General features: G+C 40.0%; 1 long non-coding RNA gene across 1 annotated transcript; it reads right to left on the bottom strand.

The window, feature by feature from the left end:
* Positions 1-11,603: 11,603 nt before the first annotated feature.
* Positions 11,604-12,950, bottom strand: LOC310725627. Its single transcript, XR_014533451.1, has 2 exons — positions 12,608-12,950; positions 11,604-12,307 (listed from the first exon to the last, which is right to left on the bottom strand). It is a non-coding gene; the product is annotated as an uncharacterized lncRNA (long non-coding RNA).
* Positions 12,951-15,038: the final 2,088 nt, after the last annotated feature.

Raw genomic sequence — 15,038 nt, 5'->3', positions numbered from 1 at the left:
CACAGACCACTTTTTCACTCTACACACCATCATAAACTCTACCATCAAAACCAAAAAGGCCAATATTATTACTTTTTTCATATTTAGGTATTTTAGTCTTTAAGGTATTTTAGTCTGACATGAAGGGCTTATGTTTAAACTACTCCTGTCTGGGATTGGAAGAAAAATATGTAATATACTTAAATCAATGTACTTGGAATGTGAGTGTGCTACAAAGATTGAACAGAAAAGTACTGACATCTTTTAATGAGTGTGGGGTGAAACAGGGGTGCTGTCTAAGTCCAGCTCTGTTCAACTTCATTATAAATGAATTAGCTCTAATTTTAGAGAACTCTAAAAAACACTTCACACTGGGTATCACAATACTCTGACACAAACCATTACCCAATTGAGTGTGACCCTCAGCAGTGCAGGAGATTAAACCAAACCATACACTCACAGATACACACACACAGAGCATTCTACACTCTTACATCCAAACTTCACAACACTTCATTCCCCATTCAGATCTGGCAAAAACTCTACAAATCTGTGATCACACCAGTAATTGGTACTAAGAACATCTACACACAACTGTACACTCACACACAAACACACACACACACACACACACACACACACACACACGCACACATATATATATATATATATATATATATATATATATATATATATATATATATATATATATATATATATATATATATATATAGATACGGACAGATGTAGATGGGACAGATGATGCAGTGGAGTAGATGGGACAGTGAGACAAATGGAAAATATGGGACAACGGGGCATGGGAAAAATGGGACAGTGTGCTTTAGCTCTATCCAGAATCTACTCTCTTCTGGTGAAGTAGGATTCTGACTTTGTTTATCTACTTAACTCAGTTGATTATAGAGTGTTCCTCTGTGCTTATTAGTTCTATCAGGTGAATAGTCAAGGGTAGTTTCAGTCTCACTTAAGGTGTGAATTGTGGGCAGGGCTTACTCACTTATATTGAAGGTGTAACCAGCCTAATCTTAGGTAACCCTCCTAAGGCCAGTAACGCTTAGTGTTTATTTATTAGTACATATATTGTTCTTTTGTGTTCTTAAAATTCATACATAGATCTCAAATTTGGAGATCGGTCATGTGTCTTAAACCCATCTCTGTAGTCACCTCTTAGAGACACAGATGTTCCAATCCACAGAACAGTGGTCACATTGCCAGTAACTTCATCTAACCTGTTGTTTAAATCTCAAACAGTGGTGGTAGGTGGGCTCTGGAATTGCCAGTCTGCTGTAAGGAAAGCTGACTGTATCACAGCCTTGGATTTCCACTATGCCTTCGACTTTCTGGCACTTACTGAGACCTGGATATCCCCACAGAACACTGCTACACCAGCTGCTCTGTCGTCTGCCTATGCTTTCTCTCACTCACCAAGAGAAACCGGTAGAGGTGGTGGTACGGGTTTACTGTTGTCACAGAGATGATGTTTCACACCACTCTCTTTGTCTCATCTAACCATGTCTTCTTTTTAATTCCATGCAGTTTTAGTTGCCCCTCCAATCAACCTTTTCATCATTGTCATCTACCACCCTCCCCTTGGAGACTTCCTAGAAGAGATGGACACACTCCTCACTACTTTCACTTCTGACAGCACCCCTCTGACAGTTCTTGGTGACTTCAACCTCCCAACTGACAAACTTCAGTCATCCTGCCTCCTGTCTTTGGTAGGTAGGTAGGAAATGCCCTGGACCTGGTTCTCTTGGTTTTTTCTTTTTTTCCCTTTCCTAGATACAGACATGACTGCCACTACACTTCAAATTTCTGATCATCACTTGGTTTCCTTTTTAATCACTCTTCCTATATTACCTAAAAACAATTTACATGTCTCTCTTATGCGTCCTTACCTTCACTTCATCTCTTCCTCCTCTGTAGCTTCCTGTAGTTTTTCATCTCTTCCTGACCCTGACTCCTTTTCCTTTCTACCCTTGGACTTTGCTACTGACTCCTTCCTCTCCTCTCTTTCCTTAACCATGGACCTCCTCTGCCCCAACAAAACCCAAGAAGACTTCTTGTCCCACGCCGTGGCTGTCAGAAGTTTTGCACAGCAACTGGCAAAAACTCAGATTAGATTAGATTAGATTCACTTTATTGTCGTTACACATGCACAAGTACAAGGCAACGAAATACAGTTTGGGTCTAATGAGAGTGCAATAGCAGCAAGTGCAGGATATACAGTGTTTACATGAGTTAAATAAATAAAATAAAATGGTATTATAGGACTATAAACAGTAATTTACAGATGTGTATGTACTATGAACATAATATACAGATGAATATATATGTACTATGAACATAATATACAGATGAATATATACAGTGAGGAAAATAAGTATTTGAACACCCTGCTATTTTGCAAGTTCTCCCACTTAGAAATCATGGAGGGGTCTGAAATTGTCTTCGTAGGTGCATGTCCACTGTGAGAGACATAATCTAAAAAAAAAATTCCAGAAATCTCAATATATGATTTTTAAACTATTTATTTGTATGATACAGCTGCAAATAAGTATTTGAACACCTGTCTATCAGCTAGAATTCTGACCCTCAAAGACCTGTTAGTCTGCCTTTAAAATGTCCACCTACACTACATTTATTATCCTAAATTAGATGCACCTGTATAAGGTCAATAGCTGCATAAAGACATCTGTCCACCCCATACAATCACTAAGAATCCAACTACTAACATGGCCAAGACCAAAGAGCTGTCCAAAGACACTAGAGACAAAATTGTACACCTCCACAAGGCTGGAAAGGGCTACAGGGAAATTGCCAAGCAGCTTGGTGAAAAAAGGTACACTGTTGGAGCAATCATTAGAAAATGGAAGAAGCTAAACATGACTGTCAATCTCCCTCGGACTGGGGCTCCATGCAAGATCTCACCTCGTGGGGTCTCAATGATCCTAAGGAAGATGAGAAATCAGCCCAGAACTACACGGGAGGAGCTGGTCAATGACCTGAAAAGAGCTGGGACCACCATTACCAAGGTTACTGTTGGTAATACACTAAGACGTCATGGTTTGAAATCATGCATGGCACCAAGGGTTCCCCTGCTTAAACCAGCACATGTCCAGGCACGTCTTAAGTTTGCCAATGACCATTTGGATGATCCAGAGGAGTCATGGGAGAAAGTCATGTGGTCAGATGAGACCAAAATAAAACTTTTGGGTCATAATTCCACTAAACGTGTTTGGAGGAAGAACAATAATGAGTGCCATCTCAAGAACACCATCCCTACTGTGAAGCATGGGGGTGGTAGCATCATGCTTTGGGGGTGTTTTTCTGCACATGGGACAGGGCGACTGCACTGTATTAAGGAAAGGATGACCGGGGCCATGTATTGCGAGATTTTGGGGAACAACCTCCTTCCCTCAGTTAGAGCATTGAAGATGGGTCGAGGCTGGGTCTTCCAACATGACAATGACCCGAAACACACAGCCAGGATAACCAAGGAGTGGCTCTGTAAGAAGCATATCAAGGTTCTGGCGTGGCCTAGCCAGTCTCCAGACCTAAACCCAATAGAGAATCTTTGGAGGGAGCTCAAACTCCGTGTTTCTTAGCGACAGGCCAGAAACCTGACTGATCTAGAGAAGATCTGTGTGGAGGAGTGGGCCAAAATCCCTCCTGCAGTGTGTGCAAACCTGGTGAAAAACTACAGGAAACGTTTGACCTCTGTAATTGCAAACAAAGGCTACTGTACAAAATATTAACATTGACTTTCTCAGGTGTTCAAATACTTATTTGCAGCTGTATCATACAAATAAATAGTTTAAAAATCATACATTGTGATTTCTGGATATTTTTTTTAGATTATGTCTCTCACAGTGGACATGCACCTACGATGACAATTTCAGACCCCTCCATGATTTCTAAGTGGGAGAACTTGCAAAATAGCAGGATGTTCAAATACTTATTTTCCTCACTGTATGTACTATGAACACTATATACAGATGGCTATTACTATAAACTAAAGTTTACAGGTGGTAAGTTAAGCAATGGTGAGCAGCAATGCAAAAAAAGAGCAAGTGTGCAAATGAGCATAGTTTTGTGTAGACAGTCCATTAGTGCAATAACGAAGTGTGAGGTGTGGTGGGGAGATGCATGGGTGTAAATTTCATTTAACAGTAGGGGGGGACAATAAATATAAAATTTCTCATAAGCAATTTTTGAAGGGGGACACAAATAATACAGTCAAATTGTACTTACAGTATAAAGATATGTCCCCACAGTGAAAAACTTTGTTTCTATTATTATTATTGTAGCATGGAGACTGCATCAATTACAATGATAATTTAAACTGCTTTACATAAATTAGGTAAAACTACCATAAAAAAAATAATCACAACAATAAAAACAAGGAATAAAAAAAATGGTTTAACATTTTATTTACAAATTAATTTAGACACTTAAGAACAGAATAGAAATTGATTATAAAAATACAGTGGGGTCAGTTCGGCTGTAGCACAGTGCTCATTTAGTAAATGCACAGCTAAACAATATGCTAATTGTGGCCGTTAATGTTAAATTAACATTATACCAAGTCGTCCCAAAAAAACCACTGCATGGGAAACAGCTTTGGCGTGTTAGCTGCAGTGCACTATGCTACAAGCTATTGTAAACAAGCTAACGTTAACTAGATAAGTCATATTTTAATCGCTAATATAGCAGATTCATGGAAAATTACATCACTAATCAGCATTTTTGCCGCAACTAATTTATGAATGAGTCTGCAATAAAATACCCTAGTTAATGGAGTTGAACATTAATTGAGCTGCAGCCACACACCTGACTCGTGTGTGTGTAGAGCAGGTGAGATAAACTGGGAAAGCAGGCAGTGGGTCAAACCACTGTGAGGAAGGGGAGGGGAACTCAACTGTTTCTAAATGCACAATTATTTAGGTATACATACATATATTTTTCATATAATAGAGAATACATATAATAGAGAGTGCGATTTTTTAAAATAATCTTTTATTTATTAATAATCTGCTACATCTCCCCATGGGCGTAAATCCCGGGGGGGGACAGAGGGGGGGGATTGTCCCTGGTCAGGATGCTTTCTATTGCGCAGTGGTAGAAGTTCACCAGGATATCCGAGAAAAGCTGATTTTTATAAAGTTCTTTCATAGCAAGCTTGGCATCAGCATCTGGGGGAATATAAGCTGCTGTAATAATGGTGCGAGCACTTCCGCCCGGCCGGGTAGAGTGAGCAGCCTCGGGTGTTCTGGTGATCTCAGGAAAGAGTTTAAGGTTGTCAATAAAACTGTCGGGAAGTCATAAACCAATATCCAAAAGCTCATGTTGGGTGTACGGTGTATAGGCACAGCTGTTCTGCATGAACAGACCCGAGAAAAGCAACAGAAATACAGCAGAATTGCAGATTCTGGAGAGACCCTGAGCCTGGCGAGGTACTCGCGCCGCCATCTTGGTCTAATATATGATCAAGATCAGCAAAAAGAGGAAGTGGAAAAAATCACAACTCGATGTAGACCTTACCATGCTCTCCTGACCAAATATTCTTCGGATGTGCCTCTGCACAAGATCCTTGTAAGCTCCAAAACATCATCTCTTCACTACTCAACCCCCCTGCCACACCTGCTCCATCTTCACTGACTGCTAATGAATTTGCCTCCTTCTATGATGAGAAGATTAAGGAAATCTGCCAGACCTTCACTTCCTCCCCAACAATGACTACACAACACAGCCAGAAATCCCCTACTCCTTCGTTGTCAAGCTTCTTAACCTTAACATCAGATGAGATACATCCAATCTTGCAATTCCACCACCAGCCCTCTGGATCCAATCCCTTCAACTATGCTTCAGACCATCTCACAAGATATCCACAATCATCAACGGGTCCTTAACATCTGACTATGTGCCAACTACCTTCAAGCAAGCAAGGGTCATTCCCATTTTTAAAAAACCTGCTCTGGATCCATCAGACATCAACAACTACAGTATACAGTATTGCTTCTTTCCGTTCTTTCTAAATCTCTGGAACGCACTGTTTTTAACCAACTCTCTGTCTATCTCTCACAGAACAAACTCCATGATCCAAACCAGTCTGGTTTCAAAGCAGCACATTCCACAGAGATGGCCCTTTGGCTGTTTCTGAGAAAACTACATGCTGCTCGATCAGTCAAGCTGTCATCTGTACTTATCTTCCACAGTCAATCACAAGACTCTTTTGTCTACCCTTAGGAGCCTTGGTATCTGTGGAACAGCATTGGAATGGTTTGCTTCCCACCTGAAAGTTCGTTCAAAGGTCGGTAACATGGAGGGGATACACATCTGCCTGGTGCAGACTCACCACTTGTGTCCCACTGCTGTCCTCTGCACTTGGTCCCCTCCTTTTCGCCCTCTATACCCACTCAATTGGTGAAGTCATATACTCACATAGTTTTCTTACCACTGCTATGAAGATGACACTTAACTCATCTTTTATTTCCTCCCCCAGATACCACAGCTTCCGCTCGGATCTCGGCATGCTTGACAGACATATCTTCATGGATGACTGCTCATCAATTAAAACTCAACCCCAGCAAAACAGAACTGCTGGTCACTCTGGACAAGGGAAAATGGAGTTTTGTACATCTGCTAAATGCTGCAAATGTAAATAAACAGAGGGGCAGATGGGGAAGATGGGGCAGTGAGGCAGATGGGGTAGATGGGACAGGTGGGGCAATGAGTAAATGGGACAGTGGGGTATTCAATTCAATTCATTTTTATTTGTATAGTGCTTTAAACAATAGACATTGTCTCAAAGCAGCTTAACACAGATAATGTGGTAAGATAGAATCAATAAAATTGTTCTTTATAAGTGTAAGTTTGTCCCTGATGAGCAAACTGGTGGCAACTGTGGCAGGGAAAAACTTCCTCAGATTGCATAAGGAAGAAAGCTTAAGAGGATCCAGACTTAAGAGGGAACCCATCCTCATCTTGGTGGCAGCGAATGTTTTTTTTTTTTTTTAACTGTAGTCCTAAGTCAGTGTAGCAGACTGTTGGAATTAAGTACAGTCCGAATCCATCCTCAAAGCTCTTGTCTTTTCTTTCCTTAGGGAAAATAGAACTGTATGATTTTAAAAGTATCTCATCCAAAATCGTTTCCCCCCTGAAATCTTTCACATCAGGGCGCCTGAATTCAAACGGACCAATCAGCGCACTGCATCAGGCTCCATCAGGCAATTAACGTCTTTGCAGCCCCGCTCCCTTTGGACTACAGCATCATCGTTTTCACCAAGTTTTTTTCCATTTTCTTGGATTTAACATCAACCACAGGTCGTCTTCAGTTACTTCGGTAAGAAAATTATCTAAATTTGTTTTTTTATGAACAGTGTTGTGTTGCAGACAGCGAAGGCGCAAAGTTATGTTAGCTTTAGCTCAAGGTCCTGCACTAACGTTAGCCACCTCACACTAAAAAACAGCCTTCTAACGCCAGTAGTGGATGTTTCAGAGACGTGTGGATTAATGTAGGCCGTCTTATAAGTGTAACTCCATTTTAAGGCTTTAGGTAAAGGCAGCCTGGATTTTCCAGCTTTTTATGATACCAGGCTAGAGCTGTAAGTTAGTTAACCTCACAGCTGTGTTCTATGGAATATGTATTCTTGCTGCATATGTGGAGAATCGGTTCAGTCCCTGAAAGCTTATGTTTTTTTATTGCAGACTGCATCGTAATGAACCCCGGTGTATTTTTAAATGTGTAGAAGTAAGCTGTAAGCAGGTGTTTTCTCGATATGCCGTTTTAAAGTCTCACTTCTACCGCCACCACACTGGTGCGTGCTGCAAAACGATACTTCAATTCAGTTCAATTCATTTTTATTTGTATAGCGCTTTTAACAATGAACATTGTCTCAAAGCAGCTTTACACAGATAATGCGGTGATTAAAAATGAATATGTTCTTTATGAGTAAGTTTGTCCCTGATGAGCAAGCCGGTGGCGACTGGCGACTGTGGCAAGGAAAAACTCCCCGAGATGGCATAAGGAAGAAACCTTGAGAGGAACCAGACTCAAGAGGGAACCCATTCTCATCTGGGTTACACCGAATGTCCATTTGTGGCGGGTATACAATGTTGCGGGGTGCAGTGATGATGATCAAAAGCGAAGTGTATTTCTGAGTCAGTGTAGGAGACTGTTGACATCAACTACAGTCCAATCCAGGCAGGCCTGGATGAAGTGGGAAGATCCACGGGGGGGGAGAGGGGCAGGAACAGTGGTCACTGGAGCCTCAGGAGCATGTTTAACTCGACCGAGAGAGAGAGAGAGAGAGAGAGAGAGAGAGAGAGAGAGAGAGAGAGAGAGAGAGAGAGAGAGAGAGAGAGAGAGAGAGAGAAGAGGGTGACAGGAAGAGAAGGATATGGATTATTAAGTGTACCTATTGTTGCAAGAGAGTTAAAGTCACTGTGCAGTTTGGACTCCGGCAAGACTCGCTATGGCAGCATAACTAAAAGGGAGAACCAGAAGGCAACACAGACATGAGGGATCTCTGGGATAAGAGACGGCCCACCACACCACCATCAACAAACCTGAGTGAACACGTGAATGTGAGTGGACGACAGCGTACAAATATCCCAGTTCACCAAACACTCTATATCAATGTTCCCTCCAGATCTGAGCCTTTACCTGAAAAAAAATCTACTGATTAAAGGCTTGACTAAATAAATATGTTTTCAACCTCGACTTGAACACTGAGACTGTGTCTGAGTCCCGAACACTGGTTGGAAGGCTGTTCCTTAACTGCGGGGCTTTATAAGAGAAAGATCTGCCCCCTGCTGTAATCTTCATTATTGGAGGAACCAACAGATAGCCTGCACCTTTTGATCTAAGTAGGCGTGGAGGATCATACTGGTACAGAAGTTCACTCAGATACGGTGGTGCGAGACCATTAAGTACTTTATATGTCAGTAGTAGAATTTTATAATCAATGCGAGATTTGATTGGGAGCCAGTGTAGACTGATTAATACAGGGGTGATGTGGTCATATTTCCTAGATCTAGTGAGGACTCTTGCTGCTGCATTCTGAACTAACTGAAGCTTATTTATGCACCTACTCGCACACCCAGACAGTACTTCCCTTATGGTATTGAATTGTACCATTTCACTATGTGAACGCCAGTGTGAGGGAACTAAAGCTTTGATTGCTCACTTAAAGGAACACATAGATGAGGGACGACATGTGACTTGTCCAGTGAGAGGATGTCAAAGTGTGTTCTCTGTAAAATCTTCATTTTCCTCCCATATGACTAGAAAACACAAATGTTTAGAAAATGTGATTTGGGGTTCAAACAAAGATACTCAGTCAGAGAGTCCAACTACAAGTGCCACCATTCAGGAAGCTGCCAGTGTGTCAGATACAGAAATTCCTTGTATGTATGGGCCTAATTTCAGTGACCTGTATCTCAGAAATGTATGCATGTTTTACATTAAACTACAGGGACAGCATCTTCTGCCAGCATCTACCATTCAAACAATTGTTAAAGAAATACAAAATATACATGAATTGGGACAGATGTATACATTGAATAGACTAAGCTCACTTCTAAAAGATATGTCAGTTTCAGATGAGGATGTTATAAAAATCTGTGACACAGTAAAACAATCTGTTTTACTTGTTCTCTGCTTGTCACACAGGACCTATGAGAACTGCTTACTCAAGAGTTCAGTGCTTTAAAGATGTGTTTAAGTATGTTGAACCAAAAAAAGTATTCCTGGGCAGAGACGAGAACAGAACTGAGAGATTTGCTTATGTTCCTGTGCTAAATACTTTGAAGAATATACTGGAATCTAGTTTTTGGCAAGGTCTCATATCAGTGGATCCTGATGTTTCAAGATCAGATGTTCTCAGTGACTGTTGTGATGGAGACATGTTTGTGTCAAGCACATTTTTTAAAGAAAATCCAAATTGTCTCAAGCTGGTTCTATACCAGGATGCATTTGAAGTAGTGAACCCACTTGGTTCTGCAAAAAAAGAAGCACAAGGTTTTGGCTGTGTACTTCTCTCTACTCAACATTCCTCCCCATGCCCGGTTGAATGCTGATCATATGCAGCTAGTTTTACTGTGTAGGGAGAAGTATTTTAAGGAATTTGGCCATGACAAAGTTTTTTCAGAACTCCTAAACGATTTAAAAGTACTAGAGGAGAATGGCATACCGATGGCAGACAAAATTGTTGTGATGGGAGCTCTCTACTGCATTGCTGGAGTCAACCTGGGCTCTCATTGTATTGGGGGTTTTACAGAAAATTTCAGTTCATCAGAGTATTCATGCAGATATTGTCTGTTAAACTGAATTTTAGGGTGCTGATCCAGCAGTCTGTGGACCTCAGAGGACTCCAGAAACCTATAGATCTGCCGCAGAACAGCTGGAAAGAGATGTGTCAGAAGTACAGGGGATAAAGTTCAGGTCTGTGTTTAATTCTTTACAAAACCTTGATGTTTGCACACCTGGCATGCCCCCATGTCTTGGTCATGACATTTTTGAGGGTGTCCTCTCATACGATCTTGCTCTTTACCTCAAATATTTCATCTGCACAAATAAATGGTTCACTTACACAGTTCTGAACAGGCGCATCAAGCAAATTAAATACAAAGGAACATATACTTTATCCAAGCCTTGTGAGGTTAGTCCAAAAACATTGAAACTAAGTGGACAAGCTGTTCAAAATTGCAAAATAAAGAACGTTTAGGGTTCTGTTTCATCTGAGGAGGAGAGACCAGCATTTCCAAGCTCTGCTTTTAGGAGGCGGATCTGAAGTTTTGCTTTGGTTTGCTGCAGTTTGGTCAGCTTGATTTGTTCCTCTGCCAGGAGTATCTGTGCTTCTGCTCTTTCAGAGTCTCGTTTTAAAAGTAATTCATAGGCATCATCATTATTCGGCAAAGGACGCTTCAAGCTTCTTTTCTGAGCTCCTGTGACTGCTGGCTCTACCATTGAGGATCCACACTGTAAAAACGATTACTATAGTTTCTTTTCGGCTTCTCCCGTTAGGGGTCGCCACAGCGGATCCTCCGCACGTTTGATTTGGCACATGTTTTACGCTGGATGCCCTTCCGAACGCAACCCTCCCCAATTTATCCGGGCTTGGGACCGGCACTAAGAGTGGCTGGGGATGGTTCCCTGACCGGGAATCGAACCCGGGTCGCAGCGGTGGGAGCGCTGCATCTTAACCACTAGACCACCAGGGGACCTTGTAAAAAAACGATTACTATGATCTACTCAATTTTTTTGGTGAAGCATTTTTACACTTAAAAAAATTGAGTAAATTTGAAAGCTGTGAAATCATTGAAATATACTTTAAAAGTTAAATAAATGTGACTAAAAAAATGTTAATAGATTTAAATAATTAAATGAACTGATATAATAAATAAAATTGAGTAAATATAATTAAAATCGCTAAACACTAGTAATTTGATAGTAAATCAAAAACACTAAAAATTACTTTAATTTACGGGTAGATTTCATTTACATGCTGTATATACAAATGTCCTATATTTAACTCTGTATTAAAACTGTATTTACCATTCAGTCCATGAGTACAAAAACCAAAATAAAAAAAACCACCACATCATTTTAAACATTTATTTGTCAAATTTGATCATGACTACAATTCCAAAAAAACTTAAATACAAATTTCAGCCGCTGAACTGAAATTCTTCAAAAATTACAAAGTTATACATTAATACATTTATATTCCACATTAGACCAGTGACATGTCATTAATCAACCTGGCATACTTTAACAATGACAACATTGAAAACATTTTAATTTTAGCTACTGGACTCATATGGGGACTAACAAACATACAAAATTCATCAACCTTTTGGCCTTACAAAACTTAACTGGCCTGAAGCCAATTTAATTTAGAGTAAAATCAAGAGTACAATTTACACCTAACATTAGATAACACCCATCCAAAATGCATTTTAACAATTATAAAACACATGGATGATGGACAACAATCTATGTAATCAAGTAATGTTTTAGTGTCTGTACCTTGGTTAAAAGTTTAAGTGGGTTCAGCTCCAGGAAAAGTTTTTGGAAGACCTCCAAAGTATATTTAATGTTCTTGGGGTATCGCAGGTCCAAGGCATATGTCAATCCCATAAGATAGCAGCAGGCTCTGCTAAGATCACAGAGTTTGTTGAGGACACCACCACCCTCAATCACAATGCCTACATCGGTGACTGACCAATCTTTCTGAAGCAGGTAGATCTTCAGCACTTCCTCTGCTAATTCATTTTGAACACAAATAGGTTGATCAGCAACATCCTGAAGACACAAATATAAAGAATAACAGGTTAGAGCTAATATTCATGGCAATAACAAAGGAAAAAATGTGCACACATAAACGTGACTGACTGATAAAACATTACAGTTTAAAAACATCTTGCTGAATTCTTCATAATTTCTTTGAGTCATAAGAATGACAGACAATTAATTGATTTAAAATGCGAGTGCTTTACAACTTTTGAACTTTGCACTTATACAGAGACACCAATAATGTAGATTTTTTTACACGCAGTAATATTGTAGTTTGGACAATTAAGTTACGACATGATGTGAACTCACCCTGAGAGACAGCGTTCTTTTAACGGACCATGACGCTACAGCCCACCGGGATTTGTCCCATTAACGTTATCTGTTACATCAGTCTAGTTAACTTACAATTGCTGCACTAACTTAGTCGTTATTTTCTGCATTTAACTTTCTCACACGTGACTTTATATGCCCACCACCCAAGTAAATAACAATGAGGAAGCCAACTCAGCGGTAATACAGCCTCGCCTCCCCTCCCTTTTCATATACGGTCGGGCACACTAACATTACGCTGATATTCGGTCCATTTTAAATACATTTTTAAGCCGTGCTGTAACCGAATTTTAGGTGAACATTCGGTGGTTTGAAAAAATACAGTCACTGTGATGCTAGAAATGCTGGCGCCTTTCAGAAAGATACCACAGAACAGCACTGCTGCAATAAAATGTAAAAAAAAACATTTCACCGTGTTGAATGAAAACATTCAACACGGTGGTTTTAGTCAGTTTTTAGTCTTCCTGTGACCAGAAAACTCAAACTGGTTTCCCGTTGTTGAGCGTTGTCCACGTGACATAACATACTCAATTTATTTAGTCGATGCAAACTACAAAAAAAATTGATTGGAAGTTATTAATCGTTTTGGTCTTAGAAATTTAATTGCATCATTCTCAAATATTTAAATTTAAATGTACCAAAAACATTAAATATATATAAAAAATATATATAATTTGTTGGTTAAATGCTTAATTAAAATATACTTAATTAATTAAGTAAATATTATTTAAAAAAATCTCTGGGATTTTTACTCATTAATTTTGGTAATTCCAATTTAAATAATCTCTTAAATGATATTTAGAGATTTTATTGAGTTAATACAAGTATTTATTTTTGTGATATTTACAAAGCTACTGAATTATTTTTTACAGTGCAGGTTGTATTTCAGTAATAGGGCTGAGATCCAGAATGAATGTTTCCTCTGCATTAGGAGGAACTGGCTCACTTTCCTCTACAATCGTAGGTTCACCATCCCCTACAATATCTTGAATCCTGTGCAGAGCTTTAGAGTTATCACCTCCAATAATGTCCAGAACCACATCTGTGTATTCACCCTTCTTAAAGGGTTTGTTGCCTGTTTGGGTGTATTTTGCTTCAGCAAGGTTCTTTGTTGCTCTGGCCCTCAGATTCTTCCATCTAAATTTCACTTGCTCCAAGGTCCTCTTCTGGCCAGACCCCATTGCATTCACATTCTGGGTGATTTCAACCCAAATGTCTTTCTTCCTTTTGTTAGTCACCATTCCACCCGCAACAGAGCTTCCTACTATTGAGGCATAATGGCACTTAACACCCTCCAGCAGTGCATGGGTTTCTGCAACAGTGAAATTAGGTCCTTTTGAGTCCATGGTTCCACCTCATCTGTTGCAGTGAATATAGTATTTAGAGGCCTTGGATATGATTGATTTAATTGAACACAAGCCACAGCACGTCAGCCAATTGGTGTGTGGGTATTTGACAGCCATCTTATATTCAGCCTTTCTTAGAGGACTTAGAGTGAGGCACTGACATGGCAGGTATTGTCCATCGCTACCACTGTATTGGTGGAAGAGGATACCGTCAAAGGGTGTATGTTGAGCGTTCACAACCACTGGAGCAATACACCACTGAAGAACTGTATGCTCGCTTTCGCTTTGGGAATGCTGATATTAAGTACATTGCAGACCTTGTCAGGCCAAAACTTCAACGGCCTCAAGTGCAAAATATAAATAAAAGTATATACACTAAATGATACAAATGTATCATTTGACCAATTTTACTACATTTTCCTCCTGGAATCCACCTTGAAATCCTACCCCCTGTTGGGATCAGGATAATCCTGTTTTTTTTGGATCAAAGTTATCCAACTCCTACTGACAAGTTTTGAACAACACAAACTGAAGGTTTGATCCAGATTTAAACTAGGATTGGATTCTGTGATCTAATCCGATTTCAGGTTTCTTCTTTCCCTTTTGAACAACCCATTTTCAAGATTTGATCCAATCCGATCAGCTTACCTTTGAACAACTGGCCCCGCGACTTCAACACCAAAATCTGTGCATTCATCTCCAGTGGTTGTCTTCCCCTCTGCACCCTCAATTTCTTCTTTACCAGCATCATCTACCTCTACATCATCTTCAGGAATCTGTACACCATTAATACCAAACTGCTTAGAGTGATTTGAAATACCATGGCAGAGGCTCCCTGAGGAGTTAATACAGAACTTGGAAAGACAGAAAAGACCTAGTGCAAGACAACGAAGAGAAATGGTAAGGATCGTGGTCTCTGAAATGATGAAGATTTGCAAGAATCCAACCATTACACAACATAACAGAGATAGCAAAAAGGATGGTGGCCAGGTATCCAAAGTCTCTGCAAGATGTGATTGATGGCGACGTTATTGGACCAGGATATCATTCTCTGGTGAAGCAAC

Source organism: Silurus aristotelis (assembly GCF_946808225.1).
Source record: "Silurus aristotelis genome assembly, chromosome: 4".
Classification (NCBI taxonomy): Eukaryota; Metazoa; Chordata; class Actinopteri; order Siluriformes; family Siluridae; genus Silurus; species Silurus aristotelis.
Note: the sequence above shows the minus strand (reverse complement) of the source record. Positions and strands in the feature narration are given on the sequence as shown.